The 19,469-nt window shown below is 44.2% G+C and overlaps 1 non-coding gene across 1 annotated transcript; it reads left to right on the top strand.

Annotated features, from left to right (window-relative positions):
* Positions 1-425: 425 nt before the first annotated feature.
* trnat-ugu (transfer RNA threonine (anticodon UGU)) lies at positions 426-497 on the top strand. The gene has a single exon. It is a non-coding gene; the product is annotated as a tRNA-Thr (tRNA).
* The last annotated feature ends 18,972 nt before the right edge of the window (positions 498-19,469 follow it).

The following is a 19,469-nucleotide window of genomic DNA, read 5'->3' as shown; positions in this document are numbered from 1 at the left end:
CCATCTGTGCTTCTCCCAAATAGCTGTTCTCTGCAGTACTGATAGACAAGGCTTCCTCATTAAGCAGCAAGGCAGTAGCCTTCAAAGATTTATTCGTCATCTGCATGTTGCTTAATGCTGCTGTTCAGTATGTTATCTTTTATCTTTGTTTTAAAGAATAACTTACAACACTGTATTTCCTGACTTTTGCTGGAATTGGGTGTCATTGCGAAATAGCTTCAAATTATTGTTTCTTTCAATCTCATGATGTTAGAGTTTTGCTTTAAAATAAAGCTTTTGCTTTATTTTACTTTTTTCATAATGAGCTTTCTTGAATACTACTGTATACTGCAAGCTATGGAATTTGAATGACAGAATTTTGCATGCCCTCAGCCATTTTTTTCTTTAATTTTATTTTCTTCGGCGAGGCTCTGTTGTCTGCAGCAGGCGTGGTGGCCAAGTGGCAAGGCGTTGGTCTTGTAAACCAAAAATCGTGGGTTCGATTCCCATCCATGCCTTTATGCTGCACTGGTAAAAACGGTCTTTGCAACTGATTCACTTGTTGCGGCTGTTATAATTCCACTTAACAAATCTTCAACCAGACAGTGGACTCAGCAAAATCCCCAGGTGTTGCAAAAAACCCCTCTATACATGGTTTTAAGCTATCCTTTTGTCATTCACTTTTGATATGAATTTCAGAAAATGCCATTAGGATTCCCACAATTGGAGTATAAACAGCAGGCAATGACCTGTGAAACTTTATCCTCTTCCACACATGGGTGGATTACTGAACAGGCCTACCAGACCCAGGCCCAAGGGCCCAAGGGCTCTTGGGACCTCTAAACCAGAGCCTCTGCCTGAAGTCGCTGTTATTAACTTTGCATTTCTTGTGTCATAGTCAAAAGGGCTTATTCATTCATGTCAATAACAGAGCCCAAAAAGTCGTTCTGAAAACTGCAGGTGAATGTCTGTTTTATTTAATATGCTGCTGGCGTTAGTTGTGTGTATGTGCACTGTAAATCCTGTTGAGGAACAGGCGGATTTAGTTATTGTGTTGTTGGCTGCTAGCCAGCATACCTGCTCTGCTACACAAAATGAAGATTTGAAATTGTGGAGCATGCATTTGGATCCTTACTAAGGCCATTCATTTAATGGATCCTCTTGCAATAACAGTAAGGAAGGTATTTTCATCTGCTGATTTTTAATTGTCTAAAACAGATGCAAATCCAAACGTAGTGGCCAAGTGACAAGGCATTGCTCATGTAAACCAAAGATCGTGGGCTCATCCCCCATCTATACCTGCATAATGTACCATATCAAGCAAGGAATGTTGGTACTATGAGTAATTTAAAAAAGAAATCTATCTTTCCAAGTCATATACATAGCAGTTCAACAAAGCAAGTCCTCTGCTTTGTTGTCCAAGTTGTTCCGATATTGGATAGTGTGTTCTGGTTTTGTATTAAATGCTTTTGGCCAGCTTTTGAAAAAAAAAACACGAGCATTTTATTCTTTTAGCACTATAAATGTAAAACTTGTTCCAAAATTCAAAGTGTGCATTACATTGTTGAGTTTAATGCTTCGTTATTTGCAGTAATTCCTAATAAACTGACAGTGAGATGAAAAGATTTGGGTCATCTCACTTCAGTGCTTTAATCCACTTTGCTATGCAAAAGCAGGCATGGTGGCCGAGTGGCAAACCATGCCACCCATGATCCTTGAAACCCAAAGATCATGGGTGGCATGGTTTGCCACTTGGAAACCTAAAGATCACGGGTGGCATGGTTCGCCACTTGGAAACCTAAAGATCATGGGTTTAATTCCTGGGCATGCACCAGTAAAGATGTGCTGTATTACTGACAGCTCATGAGGTTTTCAAGTAGTTCAAGCTGAAGTTTAAACTAAACTAAATTTGTGCTTAATAAACAAGTACAAACTTAGAGGTGTAAACACGAGTTACTCTGCTAATGTGCCGCTGTCTTCACACTCCACAAAGTATGACTTCAGTGTAACTAGAGAGGCATTTCCACCTCTCACAGAGGCCTGTTAAAGTCAGGTCTTGTTGGAACACATGAAACGACTTCCAAAGTCCTAATCAACTGGGACAAGACTTGGCATCACACATTGAACAACTGACTTTCACAGATTACAGTCGTAGACAAGCACACTGGTTACAACTGCAGTCATACAGATGCATACACTTGCTGAGCTCAGGCTTGTCCAGATTCCAGTCATAAAAATCAAACGTGCTTGATATAATCATGAAAGCTCTTACTGGTCAAAGGCTTTATCAGGAGGTAAGCAATTTGTGTCGGCTGTCCATAGTGACCTGACCTATTTTTTGCAACCATACAGACTCTCCACCATCTTTACAATTAGTCATCATGGCCAAATCGGGGTTATAGTTAAAGGTTTTTGGGGTTTTTTTTGGGGGGAGTTGTTCCGTATCCGATGCGAGGGTCTAAAGACAGGATGTTGTGTTGCTGTGAAGCCCCTTGAGGGAAATTTGTAGTTTGTGATATTGGGCTATACAAATAAAATTGACTTGACTTGACTTATGATTGGCTTTTAAGTCTTCTTGAGTGTTCCTGGAGTCAAACTTGATGGCAGGTATCTTGGACAAATAGCAATGTGTTTGACATATTCCAACAATTATGGGGTTTATTCCAACCCCGTCTCAGATGAAAGCTTCAACTTTCCTAAAAAGTGCTGTCAGTTCTTACAAGGAAAAAGAACATATCCCGCAGAGATTACATTTCAAAGAGGTCTAAAGTTTTCAACCATAATTTCAAGGCTGTGCTCTCAATCCACATGCTACCAAGGGTCAAGTGTATGCAGGTTTCCTCTAATCATACCCTCCCTCTTGAGTTAATGGTATGCCAATCAATGAAACGGACTTATGTAGTAAAATGGAAATTGTAGTTCATGGCTGAAATGAAATCTAGCAAAGACATGGCTCTTAATGGCACATTGTTGGAGACCAACAATGTAAAATAAGCGAGAATGTAAAAATAAGTAGGTATGAAATAGCCTATGTATCAGCAGGCCAGGCAATATTCATTAATTATATAATAGTTAATGCTATAGGATTAATTTGTTTTGCTAGCTTCAGCAGTTAAAGGGCAAGATGCTCAATGAAAGTGGATGTTAAGACATTTCCCAAATTGATGAAATGTACTTGTCATCCAATGACGAGCCAAAACTGATCATCTTACAGAGACAACCAAAGGCATGGTGATCATCTGGCAAAGCTTTAGATTTGTAAAACAAAGATCACTGGTTCAATCTACATCTTAACCTTCACCCTGAGTCTGAACTTGCTTTCTCAGCAGAGCTGAGTGAGTGCTAGGTAGTTATAGGTACACCACATGGGCCTCGTTCTCACCTGTGCACCAATAAGGGTGGTCCTACTACACACAATGAGTAAACAAACCATAATAAACTTAGGGATTACTATCTTTTTATTTCCAGCTCAGGCCACCATTAAGTTTGCAAGTGTGTGTTCGTGTGTGGAGGTGGAAGCTTCTGTGTTGGTCAACTATTTTTTGATGAAGTTTAATATCTAAGTCTGTAGGACTCACTTTGTGCCTGTTCATTGTGTCTACAAATTCTATCTCACAATTAAATGCACACTATAATCTCATCATGAAGGAAATTATATATGATATAAACAAATTATTTAGCATGTTGCATTGTGTGTTGTGGTTGGTTTGGGCTAATTCTCCAAAACTCGTCTTTGTAGCGTTACCTTCCACTCAGCACAACGGTCAATGCTGGCCCTTTGCTTTTATTTCCACATACTATTGATGTATGATCAACACACATCCATTGATTTTTCCATTCAGTGACTGGAAGGCTGTTTTATGTAGAAATCATTGTATCATTCTTTCTTTACTGTTGGGAATTTTAGTTTCCTTTTTACAGCCGTTATTGATTTATAATTTTCACAGTGCTACAACTTAACCTACAAATGAGCACACAATGATACAATTCAGTTGGCATGTCTTGTCTTATGTTTGTCTTCTTATGATCTATCTCTAAATTTTTGGGGTTGTTTGGTTGTTTTTTAATTTGTGTTACTATGTTCAAGTGCCCTGAGTTTGAGAAAGGTTCTATATAAATGAGGGAAAATAAATAAATAATACATTTTCTAATTGTATATCATCTTTTTTCATTCCCTATTCTCATCTTCTATTCTGATATAATACTGCCCGGTGGAACCAGGATATTCTTGGTTATGTACAGTATATTGTAGCGTTCACTGCTATTTAAAAAAAACAAAAAAAAACACTTTGAACTTATAACTGAGCGTTCTTTGACTCATGGCTGTTGTCAGCCACAGCCATGCCATACACGTCGCCATTAAGCCCGACTCACAGGTCGTTTCTCTCTTCGTAGACCCGACCCCCTAACCCTTGACTTGGCAACAGTGTACCACCCTCCAAGAACTGCAAAATATCTCCTCCAACTATATACAATGAACACTTATACTACCCTGGTGAACCTGAACATGCTACAGTACCCCCACTTCCTCTTTAGTAAAGTTCTCAACCCCGGGGACAAAGTCTCTAAACCTCAGAGTTCTCCGCTAGCTCCTCGGTAGCCCCCTAGGTGTTCTGTCCCCTAGTTGGTCCTCCCCTGGCTCTTGTTGGGGTTGCTCTGCCCCCCCCCCCCCAAGAAGGTGAGCTGGGCACTGCAGCAGCAGATTGGGTCCCACTTATTGCTCATCAGGGCTGGCTGCTACAACCCCTCCTTCTTCAGATGTCATGGCAGGCAACACGAGTTTCCCCCCCTCCCTTCAAGTCACCTGAGGCATTGCAGAGCCCCTGTATGGTGCCAGCCGGTCACAGTGTAATGCCACTTTGCAGCCCCGTAGAGGCAACTGTACCTGATAGACAACCTTTCCTTGCCGCTCCAAGATCAAACAAGGCTCCCCTTGTGCCTGTCCAGTTTAGGGCACCTGCTCTTTTTCCGGGTCAGGCTGTAGATCCAAACTAGCTCCCCAACTGCAAAGTGCTGCCCCCTGGCATGGAGGTCATAATTCCTTTTCTGCCACACCCCCGCACTCTGCAATTGCCTCCGGGCGTATGTATGTGTGGTGTCCAAATGGTCCTGAAGCTGCCTGGTGTTGCTCGGACCTGCAGGGGCAGATGGTACATCCGGGGCCCATCCAACGGCCAGTTCCACAGGGGTCCTCATTTCCCTGTCCAACATGAAGAGGGCCGGTGTGCATGCAGTGGAATCCTGGACCGCAGAGTGGCACACCATGAGAACCAGGGGTAAGTTCATATCCCAGTTGAGCTGACGGTTGGATATTAAGATAGTAACTGTTCAGCTAGGGTGCGGTTAAACTGCTCCACTAACCCATCACTCTGGGAGTGGAGGGGTGTTGTGCGAGTCTTAGTGATTCCCAGTTGCTCACACATGGTGGAGAAAACCCTGGGTTCAAAATTTCTCCCCTGGTCACTATGGATGGACTCCCGGACCCCCAGCCTGCTAAACATCCCTTCAACCAGGGCATTAATGACAGTCTCAGCCTCCTGGTCTGGCAGTGCATAGGCCTCCGGCCATTTAGTGAAGTAGTCCACAGCAGTGACTATGAAGCAGTTCCCCCTGTACTGTGCATGGGAATGGCCCCACAATGTCAATGCCAACCCGCTGCATGGGCTCTCCCACTGGAAACTGCTGTAGCTCAGCCTTCGATTGGCCCTGTCCTCAACGTCCCTCCTCATATGTCCCCAATAGAACCAAATCTTTGTTTGAGAACCGCCTCCTGCATCCCTCTGGGCACCATCAACTGCAACCTCTTCTCCCCGGTTGCTGGTTTCACCCAGGCTCGTTGGAGGACCCCATGTAGCAGCTGCAGAGTCTTGAACTTGGCCCACAGCCCGTTTGTCCGTGGGGAGAGAGCTGCCACCTCTCCCCATGGCGGTCGCTACTGCGCGCCCACCCACAGCATCATAGGCTGCAGGTCCCAGTCCTGTCTCTGCTCTGTGGACCAGTCTGTAACATCCACCATCTGCAGCTCTCTACTCACCAGTATGGCCGCCCCACTCTCTTCTCTGTCCTGCCCGTACGCCCCCAGGATCAGCTCATGTTCCCTAGCTTCTTTGCGGTTACAATACCGGCAGCCCTCCAAGCTGCATGGCCGATGAGACAGTGTGTCTGTGTTGCCATGCTGTTCTTCTGTACGGTGGGTTATGGTGAACTCATAGCACCGCAACTCCTCCAACCAACAAGTCAACTGCCCCTCTGGCTCCTTGAATGTCATCAGCCACTGCAAAGAAGCATGATCAGTGTGGATGGTGAAAGGCTGGCCACACAGGTAATACTTAAAGCGCTGGATGGCAAAGACTACCACCAGCAGCTCCCTGCATGACACAATTCATTCAGCTTTGCTCAGTGCTTTGCTGTAATAGGCCACAACTTTCTCTCTGTCTGGCCACACCTGTGACAGGACCGCGCCTACCCCCTCCCTGCTCACATCTGTGTCCAGGACAAAGGACAAATGGGGGTCAGGGGGCACCAGGATTGGTGTGCTCGTCAGGGCCTGTTGCAGTGTGCGAAAAACCGTTTCACAGTCCTCTGACCAGAAGAATTGTTGGTCCTTCTGTAGTAACTTGTACAAGGGGGCTGCGATGCACAAAACCCTCCGCACAAAGCACCATCTTGAATACTAGGTGAAGGCATGGACAGTGACAGGAGTTTTAGTTTATAAAACCAGCACTTTCACATCAGACCACTATGCCTGTCATTAACGGCATAAATGAAAGTGAAATTAGAGAGGAAACTTACGGCACGATCTTCTCGGGGTAAACATTTTCCCGGCTGTCTTTTTGTTTTGTTTTGGGTTTTTTCCCCTTATTTTTTATTGTTTTGTGAAATACTAAAACATATGTAATAGCGCAGTCTGATTTGTACTATTTGCTCATTTGTTATTGTTATGACCAGCTTTTGTTCTTTTGTTCATATAATAAAGGTTTTTAAAAAATTTCCCGGCTAAGGCCCCCGTCTCATTTTTAGCGCGTTTTTATGTAGCTAATGTTTTGCCCGTTTAAAAAGATCGCGAAACATAGCCTTTGTGGCAAAATAACGTTAATGTAAACTACTAATAAGACACGTCAGTCCCTAGTTAACGGGTCTGACCCTTTAGCCGAGCGGTTAGTGATGTCGCCTTGCGGTGCAGTACACAGTGCATCGAATCCCGCACCGGGCAAGAAAATAACTTTTTACATTAATATTATATTCTGTTTTTTTCATAGATAATGAAAATATTATTCAAGTTTGATGCAATCAAGTTTGTTAGTCAGTTTGTTAGTCACGATCTTCTCGGGGTACATATTTACCTCGAGACATCCTCTCGGCATCTTGTTTACCCCGAGAAGATCGTGCCGTGACGTTGGCCGGATATTAAGCATCAACCACGTGTAGCCGTGGCGACAAGGCCCCAGCGAATCTCTTCAGGGGTGGAAATCCATCCGTCGCAACTTCAACAGCAGGTAAACATGTCCCGTAGCAGTAATAAATAAATAGATAAATACATTTTTTAAAAATCACTAATGATGAGGACTGTCTCTATGGAAACCATGAGAGATATTAGAGCACCAGAAGCTATTCTATGTGGAAATACTTAACAGACAAACGATTGATTTCATGTCCTTCACCAAGGTGATCCTGGAATCTGCAAAACCAGAATTGATGGAATCATGAAAGAAAGAAGTCAGGAGGTCAAATCCAGCCTTCAATTCTCTCAAGCCCAAATTGATGAGCGAGATGGAGAAGAAAGTTTGTTCGTTTGAATCACAACTTCAGTCTCTGTCCTCTCAGTGTATGAGCTCTGAAAGCAAAGACATCATATCTGTAATTGATTATTTAGAAAATCAGAGTCGATGAAACAAGGCAATTATTGACGACGGCCTGATACAGGACAATGTCTATGAGTCTTGGTCAGATACTGAACAGAAGGTCAGAGTTTTTGAACAGCAAACGGAAAATTGATCCAAAGTCTATTGAAATTGAAAGAGCCCACCACACTGGAAATATGAAGAACTCTAGAAAAGAAAGAACAATTGTAGGGAAATTCCTGAGGCATAAAGACAAAGAACTCAATCTTGCCAAGGCGAGAGCTCACCTCAAGAACACTACAATTTATGTAAATGAGGACTTCTCTGAATTGCTAAGGAAGAAGAGAGCAGACCTCATTCCAGCAATGAAACAAGCCAGGGAACGAGGAAATTATGCTGTCATTAACTATGACAGACTGGTAGTTAAACCGCCGAAGCTTCAGCAGATGACAGCAGCCACACAGCATGAGTGAATCTGTGCCAGGAGGACCCCAATACATATGATGACTACTTTTTAACGTGTTTTTCTCTCCCTACCAAAATACCATGACATCATCTCCACCCAAGCAATCTGACACCTTTTACTAAAAGATTCCTACATCAGTCTCTTGTTTACTACACACAAACACTGACCTATATGATCAAGCAAATGGACCTTTGATAGCTTACTTTTCCAATACCTCCCAAAAATCAGATAGTGAAATTCGGGACTCCTCAACATCGAACATTTTATATAATAATGACCCTGACACAAACTGTTTTGCTCAACTGAAACAAGATTTTTTTCCCCGGAATATTTGATTACTACCATGGGAACGAATTTAAATCCTCTGTTAACCTCCAAAAAAATGAAGAGTGACTTTACCTTTCTTCATATTAATGTTTGCAGCCTGCCAAAAAACTATGATACTTTATGCCTTTGTTCGGCCAACCTTGACTTCTCTCTTAATGTGATCGGGCTAACTAAAGCTTGGATGACAAAAGACAATGTTGATTTGTATGAATTTAACAACTATAAGCATATATATATATATATATATATATATATATATATATATATATATATATATACACACACACACTATATATATATATATATCTGGTGAGTCAAGTAAATCCTTTATGAGACAGTACAAGCATGTTTCATGCCATAAGAAATCATCAGCTGTCAATAAATCTATCAATCTGTCAAGCTTTATCTGTCAATAAAGCTGTCAATAAATTATTGACAGCTGATGATTTCTTTCTGGCATGAAACAGGCTTGTACTGTCTCATAAAGGATTTACTTGACTCACTGGATTATTTTGCTCCTTATTTGTTGAGCACTTTCCGTACCATTGAGTGTTTCTTTTAACAAAGTTATATATATAGATGCAGAGAAGACCAAATGGGTGAGGGGTATGTCCTTACATCTCAACCTAGCCTGTCCTACAAAGAAAGATATGATATTGAAAAGTATTTTACTCTTTCTGCTGAGGCTGTGATTGTTTAAACCCGCCAGATCATTATTGCATCTATAGACCACCTAGCTCTAGATTGTCTGTTGTCAATACTAACCTAGCAAATGTTCTTGATATTATTTCTAGACAAGGCGAAAACTGTTATTTAATGGGTGATTTCAATACCAATATTGTAAACTGTATGACTAATAATTTAATTAAGGACTTTATTGACACAATGTTCTCTCATTATTTTCATCCTATGATTACAGTACCAACCAGAGTGACAAAGGCCTCTGCCACCCTGATAGACAATATATTCACAAATGCTGTTGGGTAAGAACATGAAATATCAGGAGTTCTGTGTATGGATATTGCTGACCATTGCCCGATCTTTAATAATACTTAAGGAACATGATAAGCCTACATTTACCCTATATCCCAAATATAAGAGAACCTCCAATGAAGCAAATATAGTGAAGTTCAGATTAATGGTCAGCGAGTGTCCATGGTCAGATATCCTTTGGTCTGTAGATCCACAAAAGGCTTTCACTTTGTTTTCGGAATGTATCTCCCAGGCCTATGATCTGTGCTTTCCTCTTGTACTGGTGTCTCCCAAACTTCATCATAAACTGACCAGACAGTGGATAACATCAACCATCATGAAATCCTTGAACACTAAACATAACTGTCCAAAAAATACCTTCTCAGTCCCACTCCATTTAATCTTGCCCAATTTAAAAATTATATAAATAAATTAAACCACATTATCAGAGGAGCTAGAAAACACTACTACAATGTAGAATTATCCAAACATAAAAATGACGACCTTTCTTTGGAGGACAATTAATTGTATCCTCATCAAAAAATAAAAATAAATACAAACAGTTACCTAATGAATTTAAGGTTGATGGGGGTCTTATCACTGATCCACAGTTAATTGCCAACAATTTTAATAGCTATTTCTCAGATCTTAGTCCAACTTTGGCCTCCAAGATTCCCCCTAGCAACCACAGTCCTCTTCAGTTTATGAATTCTCCAATCAATTATAATTTTAATTTCTTACCTGTTACAGAAGATGAGGTTCGGGAGACCTTAATCAATCTGTAAGATTCTTCTCCTGGTTATGATAGCATTGACAGAAAACTACTGATATCATTTATGATTACGTTGTGAAACCTCGCTCACATTTTCAATCTCTCATTGAAAGATTGAATTGTTCCTCTTGACCTAAAAATAGCCAAGATTATTCCTATTTATAAAGATGATGACCCAGACGTTTTTAACCATTATAGACCCATCTCCATTTTGCCTGCTATATCGAAAGTACTTGAAAAGCTCATCTATCAAAGATTAATCAAGCATCTTAATAAATACAATATCATATACATCTGCGTCACCAGGTCATTTTGCTGGGGTTTAAGCCCGAACGTTTTGAGTGTAGCCCCGAATATAATATTAAATTTAAGCCTATGTGAAGCTCGACAAAAAACATAATGAGTGTGAATGTCCTGTAGTCTTCGTAACATAACAGCCTCAAAATAAATGCAGGTCTCTAAACTAACTAAACTAACTTTCTAAAGCTGTGTGTGTGTGTGTGTGTGTGTGTGTGTGTGTGTGTGTGTGTGTGTGTGTGTGTGTGTGTGTGTGTGTGTGTGTGTGTGAAAGAAAACTCTAGTGTGGTACTGTAGCATGTCAATAAATGTTTAATGATAGCAGTTGTGAAGTATTCTGCTTCTACTCAATACTAATGCTAATTACTAACAACAACTAATATTTTTAACATCACAATTCATAATTAATCTGGGCAGTAAACAACAGTTTTTTAGGTACACATTTCAAAATTTCAATGATTAAGACATGCACTTTGAATGTAAATAAGGTGCCAGAGTGCATAAAAAAGCAACAAAACAGAGCTTATCTATCAAAAAAAAATTCCAGGGGAGGACACCCCCTGACCCCCCCCCCGAAGTCTGTGCTAACACCCGAATGTCCTTAATTCCTGGAAACGCCCTTGATTATATATACACATCAATATGGGTTTAGAAAGAAACATTCAACGTATTCAACATATTCAGCATAAACACTTACACATCTAATCAATGAAATATACAAAGCTAGAGATAGAAAGGAAAACACTATAGGTATTTTTCTAGACTTATATAAGGTGTTTGACACAGTTAATCACCATATTCTTCAGAAGCTTTCACATCTTGGAGTTAGGAACAATGCACTGCTCTGGTTCACCAGTTACCTTAAAGATAAACAGCAGTTTGTGTCCTATGATGGAACTAATTCTCCTTTTCTTCCCATACTGTATGGCGTACCACAAGGCTAAATTCTTGGGCCCTTGTTATTTTTGATATATATTAATGAGCTCCCTGTAGTGGTTATAGGGATACATAATTCCCCTTATTGAGCTAGTAGGAACCTTTGTTTACAGCTGCTGTTTTCTCGGTTTGGGTTTACATTGGTACACTTCCGTTGCGCGGGTTTTTTGTGTTGTTGTTGTAATGGTGAAGGAATAAATGGTGCACTTTGTGTAGCCGAAAGAGAAAGTTGCCACGACTCCTAATTGAGCTCCTCTACACTGGTGACCCTGACGTTTGTGTCTTGGTAGTTATCAGAGACAATCTTTCAAACGAACATGGTTGACGAAATAAACGCGGTTTCTGTCAAAATACCAGAGTTCTGGGAGTCATCGGCAATGACATGGTTCGCCCAAGCGGGAGCGCAGTTTGCTATCCGCAAAATAACGGATGATGCTACTAAATACTACTACGTGGTATCGGCGCTCGGGTGTTCGACTGCAACTAGAGTGGTGAGTCTCCTTACAAATCCTCCGGCGGCAGACAAATACAAGGGGCTCAAAGATCACCTCTTGAAGATTTTTGAACTTTCCGACGCCGAGAGGGCCCACCGTCTCTTTTCTCTGCAAGGCTTGGGTGACAGCAAGCCATCCGAGCTCATGGACAAAATGCTGAATCTGCTGGGACCGGCGCACACACCTGATTTCCTCTTTGTCCAATTGTTTCTGCGACAACTGCCTGCTCAGGTGCGGACCGCTTTGGCTAACACCAGCATTACCGATTGCCGCAAGCTAGCTGAAGAAGCTGACAAGTTCTTCCTGGCCAGCCAACAGCAGCACTGCGCGTCCGCGCTCACCCCTGCCCACCCCCACATGCCACCACCTGGTGATTCCATGGTGGTCGCCGTGGCAACCCCCGGTCGGCGACAGGAGCCCGGCCTGTGCTCTTACTATGCAAAGTTCGGGGCCAAGGCGAAAAGGTGCAACTCCCCGTGCAATTTCAGCTCGTCGGGAAACGCCAAGGCCGGCGCTCACTAGGGGCCATGGGCGTCGGCGTGGAGGACAACAGGCTACTTTTCCTGCGAGACTCCATCTCGGGGCGGCGTTTCCTATGCGACACTGGGGCGCAGAGGAGTGTCGTACCTGCATCGAGTGTGGACGCCCTGTTGGGCACTCGCAGCCCTCCCATGGAAGCTGCTAACGGCAGCTCTATCCGTACATACGGCACGAGGCACATTGACATGTGTTTTAACGGACAGCGGTTCAGCTGGGATTTTGTCACCGCCGACGTGGCATTTCCCCTCCTCGGTGCAGATTTCCTTTGTGCCTATGGGCTGCTGGTGGACGTCAGGAATCGACGCCTGATTGACGCCGTCACCTTCACACGCGTGTGCACTCAGCAATACAGGCTCCGTCAGGCTGTCCAGCATGCTCTCCAACAAGGACGTGTTTCTCCATCTTCTCTCTGAGTTCCCTGACCTCACTCAGCCCACATTCTCGTCATCTACGACCAGACATGGGGTTGAGCACCACATCGTCACCACTGGCCCGCCGGTGCACGCCCGAGCTCGGCGCCTCGACCCGACCAAGCTCTCTGTCGCCAAGGCGGAGTTTGAGAACATGGAGTGCCTCGGCATCACCGACGCTCCAGCAGCCCGTGGGCTTCACCCCTCCACATAGTGCCTAAGCCTGGCTGTGGGTGGCGTCCATGTGGTGACTACCGTCGGCTCAATGACGCAACAACACCAGACCGCTACCCGGTCCCTCATATCCAAGATTTCTCCGCTCACCTGGCTGGGAAAGTGATCTTTTCCAAGGTGGACCTCGTCCGTGGATACCACCAGGTAGCCGTCCATCCCGCTGATGTCCCCAAAATGGCTGTGACAACTCCGTTTGGACTGTTCGAGTTCCTGCGCATGCCATTTGGGCTCAAGAACGCCGCGCAGTCCTTTCCTCTTTGTGTACCTGGATGACATCCTGGTTGCTAGCGCCTCCGTGTCCAAGCACTTGTCCCACCTCAGAGCCCTTTTCGAGAGGCTCAGCCTGCACGGGTTGATAGTTAACCCGGCCAAATGCCAGTTTGGTCTGAGCACCATCGACTTCCTGGGCCACCGGGTCACCAAGGACGGGGCGGCCCCTCTTCCATCTAAGGTGGAGGCCGTCGCAGACTTTCCACACCCAGACACAGCCCAGTCCCTCCGGGAGTTCATTGGCATAGTGTCCTTCTACCACCGGTTCATCCCCCGGGCTGCCGATCTCCTCCGCCCCCTATATGAGGCTCTGAACGGCACAGCCCCCAAACACGCCGTGGATTGGTCTGCAGAGAGGGACAAGGCTTTTAAGGATGTGAAGGCCGCCCTGGCTGACGCGGCGATGCTGGCACACCCTGTGTCTGGAGCGCCCATTGCCATCACGACAGATGCTTCGGACTACACTGTCGGCGCGGTTTACGAGCAGTGGGTGAGCGGCGCGTGGCAGCTGCTTGCCTTCTTCAGCCGGCAGTTGAACCTGAGAGACCGCAAATACAGCACCTTTGATTGTGAGCTGCTTGGCCTTTTCCTCGCTGTTAGGCACTTTCGTTTCCTACTGGAGGGCCGTCAGTTCACGGCTTTCATCGATCACAAACCGCTGGTGTTCGCGATGGCCAAGGTGGCAGAGCCATGGTCAGCCCGCCAGCAGCGACAGTTGGCCTACATCTCGGAGTTTACCACCGACGTGAGGCATGTCGCTGGGAAGTCCAACCCGGTCGCCGACTGTCTCTCCCGGGCCATCGCTGGTGCTGCCCATTTGGGACTCGACTACAGCCAGATGGCGGCTGACCAGGCCGCCGACCCAGGAGTGCAGGCATGCAGGACCGCTGTCACAGGGCTGCAGTTGGAGGGTGTGGCTTTCGACGACGCTGGCGCCACGCTACTGTGCGACGTCTCTACGGGTCAGCCCCGACCCGTCGTTCTGACTGCGTGGAGGCGGCGGGTCTTCGACGCAGTCAATGGGCTGTCTCACCCTGGCAGAAAGCCTTCACAGAGGTTGGTGGTGGCAAAGTTTGTCTAGCATGGACTCAAAAAGGATGTGAGGGACTGGGCTGACACCTGTGTGGAGTGCCAATGCTCCAAAGTGCTCCGGCACGTCAAAGCGCCCCTGATACCTTTCACGGTGCCTGAGGGAGGTTCGACCACATGAATATGGACCTGGTAGGCCCCCTACCCCCCTCCCGTGGTTTCACATACCTGCTCACCATGGTCGACAGGACCACGCAATGGCCAGAGGCCGTCCCACTTTCGTCCATGACAGCGCGTAAGGTTGCCCGAGCGTTCATCGGAACCTGGGTCGCCCGCTTTGGCACCCCATCTGACCTCTCCTCGGACAGAGGGCCGCAATTCACGTCAGCGCTCTGGGAGGAGATCGCCGCAGATTTAGGGGTGAGGCTCCATCGCACCACAGCGTATTACCCCCAAGCTAATGGATTGGTCGAGAGGTTCCATCGCTCGATGAAGGCCGCATTGCGGGCTACCCTCAAGGACGACCGCTGGGTCGACAAACTGCCTTGGGTCATGCTTGGGCTTAGGACGGCCCCCAAGGAGGACCTCCAGTCCTCATCCGCCGAACTGGTCTACGGACAGCCACTTTGGGTCCCGGGAGATTTCCTTCCCACCGCCACAGCTCCCTGGTCCGCCAGCTGCCAACGGACTGCGCTGCAGGAGGAAGCCAGGGCTTTTGCACCGGTCCCCACTTCTCAGCATGGCGGCTCTCAGTCCTATGTCCCCACGGAGCTGCAATCGGCGGAGTATGTTTTCATCTGTCGAGATGCGCACCGCGGTCCCCTGCAGCCACCCTACGATGGCCCATTTCGGATACGGGACACTGGAGATAAGCACTTTGTGGTGGAGGTTGGCAGCAGGCTGGAGCGGGTTTCTGTGGACCGCCTCAAGCCTGCTCACCTGGACTTAGACCGCCCTGTTGGTCTGGCCCTGCCCCCCTCCCCCGGCGAGCCACCCCCTGCTTCCCCAGTCCCTCCCTTTCCCCGGTCCAGCTGTGAAGACTCTGCTGCTTTGCCTGCGGTTAACCAGCCCCCAGCTCCTGTTCAGCGGAGCCGTTGGGGCAGAGAGATCCGCCCCCCTTGCCACACTGACTTTTCGTATTAAGGCGAATTCTGGGGGGACGTGTGTAGTGGTTATGGGGATACATAATTCCCCTTATTGAGCTAGTAGGAACCTTTGTTTACAGCTGCTGTTTTCTCGGTTCGGGTTTACAGTGGTACACTTCCTGCTGTGCAGGTTTTTTGTGTTGTTGTAATGGTGAAGGAATAAATGGTGCACGTTGTGTAGCCGAAAGAGAAAGTTGTCACGACTCCTGCTTGAGCTCCTCTACATCCCATTGTTTCATACAAGCTGTCTAAAATTACACTTGCAGATGACACAGGTGTCTTCTATTCACATAAAGATCCTGACACCATCATTAAGGTGTTAAATGAAGAACTTTATAAACTGTCCATTTGGTGTAAGTCCAACAAACTATCACTTAACATTAAAAAAACAAGCTTCATCTTTTTTGGTCTTAAATCAGGGATTTTTAACTCCTTGTACAAAATTGTAATCGATAACACCCCCATAACTAATGTGTGTTCTATGCAATTCTGCTTGATTAATCCTTGTCTTAGAAGCCTCATATCAGGGCCATAACCACAAAAATGTCCAAGAGTATTGGTATGCAAGGCAAAATCCATCACTTGATCAACACTGAGGTAGCCACTATGTTATATTATTCAGTGGTTTATCTGTATATTAGTTATTGTAATATCTCTTCAGACCAAACCTGAGGCTATATACCATCTTCAGAAATGAGCGCAAAAAATAATAAATTGTGTATATCAAAGTAGGGATGGGTATCGTTAGGATTTTATCGATACTACTACTATTATCGGTACGGCTTATCGGTTCGGTACTTTATCGATACTCTTATCGGTTCTTTTTGATTATTATGCAAGAAAAAAGGACACTTAATTAAGAACAGAATCGACATTGCTTTATTATTCTATTATATAACTTTATATAAATATAAACAAATATTATTTATTCAGCAGCAACAGCAGCAGCAATGTTTTAAATGCGTCTGAATTATAGACTTTATAATCAACATTCAACAACAACAAATAAGATAAAAAATAAAAGTAGATAAAGAAAAATATATATATACACTACCGTTCAAAAGTTTGGGATCACCCAAACAATTTTGTGTTTTCCATGAAAAGTCACACTTATTCACCACCATATGTTGTGAAATGAATAGAAAATAGAGTCAAGACATTGACAAGGTTAGAAATAATGATATGTATTTGAAATAAGATTTTTTTTACATCAAACTTTGCTTTCGTCAAAGAATCCTCCATTTGCAGCAATTACAGCATTGCAGACCTTTGGCATTCTAGCTGTTAATTTGTTGAGGTAATCTGGAGAAATTGCACCCCACGCTTCCAGAAGCAGCTCCCTCAAGTTGGATTGGTTGGATGGGCACTTCTTTGAGCAGATTGAGTTTCTGGAGCATCACATTTGTGGGGTCAATTAAACGCTCAAAATGGCCAGAAAAAGAGAACTTTCATCTGAAACTCGACAGTCTATTCTTGCTCTTAGAAATGAAGGCTATTCCATGCGAGAAATTGCTAAGAAATTGAAGATTTCCTACACCGGTGTGTACTACTCCCTTCAGAGGACAGCACAAACAGGCTCTAACCAGAGTAGAAAAAGAAGTGGGAGGCCGCGTTGCACAACTGAGAGAGAAGATAAGTACATTAGAGTCTCTAGTTTGAGAAACAGACGCCTCACAGGTCCCCAACTGGCATCTTCATTAAATAGTACCTGTTAGAGCCTGTTTGTGCTGTCCTCTGAAGGGAGTAGTACACACCGGTGTAGGAAATCTTCAATTTCTTAGCAATTTCTCGCATGGAATAGCCTTCATTTCTAAGAACAAGAATAGACTGTCGAGTTTCAGATGAAAGTTCTCTTTTTCTGGCCATTTTGAGCGTTTAATTGACCCCACAAATGTGATGCTCCAGAAACTCAATCTGCTCAAAGAAGTGCCCATCCAACCAATCCAACTTGTGGGAGCTGCTTCTGGAAGCGTGGGGTGCAATTTCTCCAGATTACCTCAACAAATTAACAGCTAGAATGCCAAAGGTCTGCAATGCTGTAATTGCTGCAAATGGAGGATTCTTTGACGAAAGCAAAGTTTGATGTAAAAAAAATCTTATTTCAAATAAAAATCATTATTTCTAACCTTGTCAATGTCTTGACTCTATTTTCTATTCATTTCACAACATATGGTGGTGAATAAGTGTGACTTTTCATGGAAAACACGAAATTGTTTGGGTGATCCCAAACTTTTGAACGGTAGTGTATATATTAAAAATAAATTTTTACAGCAAAAGGCTAACGGAAGTTCAAACAAACAAGAGCCTAGAACATTATCCTAACAGTTCTTCTGCAGAAAAATCAACATATCTGCCTTCTCCGGCAGGAGTCGTGATCTCTCCTGACTTATAGTGTCCCCGGCTATTAGCCTAGCTAACTCCGTATCTATGGCTTATATATTTGTAGCTAAACAATTAGCTAAGCAATTATATTTTATTTATTGGCCTATTCGTAATAATTCGTTATTAGCCTAGCTAACTCCGTATCTATGGCTTATATATTTGTAGCTAAACAATTAGCTAAGCAATTATATTTTATTTATTGGCCTATTCGTAATAATTCGTTATTAGCCTAGCTAACTCCGTATCTATGGCTCATACGGCTTACCTGCAGTGGACGTGGATGGGACACTACGAGCAAAACAGTGGAAAACTCCGCATTTCTGCAGATTAATACCATGTTTCGACAAAAGATGTTTCGACAGATTGCTTGTATTGCCACCCTTACTGGCAAATGATTTGTTGCACTTGTGGCAACGAGCGTTGTTGTCATCGACTTTTGAAAAATATACCCAAACTTTTGAACGTTTAGTTCTCTCCGCCATGATGAGCGCTTGAGCAGAGCTGTCTGCGCGTGTGTCAGCGAGTGTGTGGAGCACAGCACAGCCCCGCCCCTCGCGCAGTAAGAGAGAGAGACAGAGAGATGGAGAAAACGGGAAACAAGACTATGTTCGCGACGTTTAAATTCCTCGAAAAACACAATTGCCACAATATAAATTTCACTCCATGATTTCTCGAGTACCTACCGACTACCGATAGCAGAACCGAAAACGTCGGATCTTAAAAATGCTCCGGTTTTTACTAATTTAGAACCGGTTCCCGTTTAGAATCGGGTTTCGGGGGGCATCCCTATATCAAAGACATTCCTCTCAGCCTCTATTTCTTCAATTAGGTGTCCTCAGTGCTTATCAAGTGAACCATTTCCAGATTGGTTTATTTGTTCATAGTTCCTTAAAAAGACCCTCCCCCCTTTTTTCATGACATATTTGCTTACAATTATCAATTTCATACTTACTCCACACGTAGTTCTTCTCTCCTTAGACCGCCCCCCCCCCCATTCCCATACTTCCCGATCTCAGTTTAGTATATTCTATCAAGGGTCCAAAATAAAATCACTTCCCCTAACCAACCAATATTTTCCATATGGTCTGCCTATATAAGCTGGGTCCAACCAATATTTTCCTTTGTCATATAAGTTGAAAGGCTTGTGTGTGTGTGTGTGTGTGTGTGTGTGTGTGTGTGTGTGTGTGTGTGTGTGTGTGTGTGTGTGTGTGTGTCTTGTGACTATGACTGATTCATTTTATTTGTGTAACATGAGTGTTTATGGGATGCATTGTTGTCGGGTGCTGTGCTGAACTATGTCTCCGTCTCTTGCTATGTCTGGAATTATTGATTTATACATACAAATTGTCCGTACCGCCTGGAGAATGCCACTTTT

This window comes from Lampris incognitus, chromosome 11 (assembly GCF_029633865.1).
Source record: "Lampris incognitus isolate fLamInc1 chromosome 11, fLamInc1.hap2, whole genome shotgun sequence".
Classification (NCBI taxonomy): Eukaryota; Metazoa; Chordata; class Actinopteri; order Lampriformes; family Lampridae; genus Lampris; species Lampris incognitus.
This window is presented reverse-complemented; position numbering and strand designations above follow the sequence as displayed.